Genomic DNA, 4,025 nt, shown 5'->3' on the forward strand with positions numbered 1-4,025 from the left:
GCAGCTCTCCATGCTACGCTATCCTGTGCAAGGTTCTTCACCTTCAAGTACCTACTGCAACCTACATCCTTCTGAATCTGCTTAGTGTATTCATCTCTTGCTCCGCCACTACGATTTTTACCCTCTACGCTGCCCTCCAGTACTAAATTGGTGATCCCTTGATGTCTCAGAACATGTCCTTCCAACCGATCCCTTCTTCTAGTCGAGTTGTGCCACAAATTCCTCTTCTCCCCAATTCTATTCAGTGCCTCCTCATTAGGTACATGATCTACCCATCTAATCTTCAGCATTTTTCTGTAACACCACATTTCGAAAGCTTCATTCTCTTCTTGTCTAAACTGTTTGTCATCCACGTTTCACCTTCATACATGGCTACACTCCATACAAATACTTTCAGAAACGGCTTCCTGACACTTAAATCTATACCTGATGTTAACAAACTTCTCTTCTTCAGACACTTTTTCCCTGCCATTGCCAGTCTACATTTTATATGCTTTCTACTTCGACCATCATCAGTTATTTTTCTCCCCAGATAGCAAAACTCATTTACTACCTTAAGTGACTCATTTCCTAACCTAATTCCCTCAGCATCACCCGAGTTAACTCGACTACATTCTGTTATCCTCGTTTTGCTTTTGCTGATCTTCATCTTATATCCTCCTTTCAAGACACTGTCGATTCCGTTCAACTGCTCTTCCAGGTCCTTTGCTGTCTGTGACAGAGTTACAGTGTCATCGGCAAACCTCAAAGTTTTTATTTCTTCTCCATGGATTTTAACTCCTACTCCAAATTTTTCTTTTGTTTCCCTTACTTCTTGCTCAGTATATAGATTGAATAAATCTGAAATATGCGACAACCCTGTCTCACTCCCTTCCCAACCACTGCTTCCCTTTCATGCGCCTCGACTCTTATAACCGCCTTCTGGTTTCTGTACAAATTGTAAATAGCCTTTCGTTCCCTGTATTTGTGCCCTACACCTTCATAATTTGAAAGAGAGTGTTCCAGTCAACATTGTCAAAAGCTTTCTCTGAGTCTACAAATGCTAGAAACGTAGTTTTTCCTTTCCTTAATCTATCTTCTATGATAAGTCGTAGGGTCAGTATTCCCTCGCGTCCTCCAATATTTCTACGGAATCCAAACTGATCTTCCCAGAGATATGCTTATACCAGTTTTTCCATTCGTCTGTAAAGAATTCGTGTTAGTATTTTGCAGTTGTGACTTATTAAACTGATAGTTCGATAATTTTCACACCTGTCAACAGCTGCTTTCTTTGGGATTGGAATTATTACATTCTTCTTGAAGTCTGAGGGTATTTCGCCTGTCTCAAACATTTTGCTCACCAGATGGTACAGTTCTGTCATGGCCGGCTCTCCCAAGGCTATCAGTAGTTCTAATGGAATGTAGTCTACTCCCGGGACCTTGTTTCGACTTAAGTATTTCCGTGCTCTGTCAAACTCTTCACGCAATATCGTATATCCCATTTCATCTTCATCTACATCCCCTTCAATTTCCATAATATTACCCTCAAGTACATCGCCCTCGTATAGACCCTCTATATACTCCTTCCACCTTTCTGCTTTCCCTTCTTTGCTTAGTACTGGTTTTCCATCTGAGCTCCTGATATTCATACAAGTGGTTCTCTTTTCTCCAAAGGTCTCTTTAATTTTCCTGTAGGCAGTATATGTCTTACCCCTAGTGAGATATACCTCTACATCGTTTCATTTATCCTAGAAGCCATCCCTGATTAGCCTTTTTCACTTCCTACCGATCTCATTTTTGAGACGTTTGTACTCCCTTTTGCCTGCTTACACATTACAGATCCTAAATACAAAGCTATACATAAAATTACAGCAAAGTTCAGAAGTATACAAAAAAGTGATTACAGGACACCTAGCATGAAAAGTTTCTTGATTTGTGTAATTGCCATAACGGCTCAACACGTTGTTAAAATCGTTTTTAAGACTGATAGTATCCAAACACGACATATAGATTAGTAACTTTGCGTCTTTCATACCAGTCAGGTGGGATGGAGGTCATAAAACCGAAAAAGTATATATTAAGATAAGGAAGAGGCAATGAAAGTTACAGAATATGTATGTAAGTCAAAACTCTCTATTATAGTGAATTTACAATATATGTAAGTGTTATACCATTAAACATTAGTAACTGATGCAATTTAATCGGTATTTATATTGAAACTTCCTGGAAGATTAAAACTGTGTGCCGGACCGAGACTCGAATTCGGGACCTTAGCCTTTCGCAGGCGTTAATCGCTAGAGGGCACTAGCAGTCGTTTACGTAACTTACGTAATATCTTAATTTTGTAACAAAATTTAAAATAATACAAGATGTAAATGTATTTATAACAAAATTATAAACGTTTGTACAGTTTATCATAAAACTGAATGAACAGGGCTATAGCTGATAATAACATGACATGACAATAAGAAACCAAGTTATCCAATTTTACGTAATATCCTTCAGAACTGGTAGTTTACAAAGGTCAGTAAAATACATGTTTTCATAACATGCCGGAGTGGCCGCTACAATCTGGAACAGCGCGACCGCAACGGTCGCAGGTTCGAATCCTGCCTCGGGCATGGATGTGTGTGATGTCCCTAGGTTAGTTAGGTTTAAGTAGTTCTAAGTTCTAGGGGACTGATGACCTCAGAAATTAAGTCCCATAGTGCTCAGAGCCATTTTCATAACGAACCAAAGTATAAGAAACGCTGTTAACATACAAGGCAGCATAACTGAGGCCAAAATAACGGTGCCACAGTTTTCGTCACAATGATAATTAGATTAATACTTGTGCCATAGGTCATGAATAGGACACTTCATAATGATGTGAAAAGTGTCAGTTTAACAAAAGGTTTCTTTACATGCCATAATTCAGTTTCTTGACACAGCCCACTTGGAAACCGATGATGATGATGTTGATGATGATAAGATGAACTCCCTACTTACCAAAATAGTATAATTAGAGTCAGTTTGAGTCTACAAGAAGTCCCATATGGACTGATACTGACAAGGACCATTTCCTTGGTAAGTAACAGGTCATGTGAAAAAATAATTTATGGGTATATGTGATAGTTACTTATCATGTTTTTTGCCTTGGAATCACCACACACAGTACTTATACATATACATGTATTTGTTTTTTTACAGGAATGTTAGAATCCTACGTCAATGCCCTAGTGAAGTCCATCGACATCACACTCACACCAGCCTGGATCATCACAGTAACCTCAGCCTGCACCATTGACAGCATAATCATCTGAGCCTCTAGACCACTGACATCACTCTTACCTCAAGCTCAACGGTCGACGTCATGATCAACACTTCCTGGACTGGACCATCAACATCTGGTGGATATAACAATCTATTGACTAGCAGCAGTTTCTTAGCCCAATCTGTTAGTGCTGTCGAGCATTGGGTACATTGCACCACAGTTTTATCATACTCAGTGATTTGAGGTACATTTAAGGATAAGATCTTGTACACCTTCATCGATAATTCTAAAGTTGGGTACTGTTATCCAAATCTTTTCTTAAATGTATGCCTAGTCCGCAGCTCGTGGTCGTGCGGTAGCGTCCTCGGGTTTCCGGGTTCGATTCCCGGCCAGGTCAGGGATTTTCTCTGCCTCGTGATGACTGGGTGTTGTGTGATGTCCTTAGGTTAGTTAGGTTTAAGTAGTTCTAAGTTCTAGGGGACTGATGACCATAGATGTTAAGTCCCATAGTGCTCAGAGCCACTTGAACCATTTTGAAATGCATGCCTACTCATTTTGGAATGGGGGTTTCAGAACCTCATAAATCATCTGTGGTATCGTGTCATTAAGTGCTGTCAACGATTATGCTTTTAACTCATGTATCCCCTAAAACACGTTGGTGATTTTGAAAAAGAAAAAAAAAACATTGTTCATTAATGGGGTGAAAATGATGTGATATAATAGGGCATCTCAGTTGACAAATGGTTGAAGCATTTCCCCTACAGTGCCATGCAGAAAAAATTCTCTGAAGTGC

Source organism: Schistocerca piceifrons, chromosome 1, assembly GCF_021461385.2.
Source record: "Schistocerca piceifrons isolate TAMUIC-IGC-003096 chromosome 1, iqSchPice1.1, whole genome shotgun sequence".
Lineage (NCBI taxonomy): Eukaryota > Metazoa > Arthropoda > Insecta > Orthoptera > Acrididae > Schistocerca > Schistocerca piceifrons.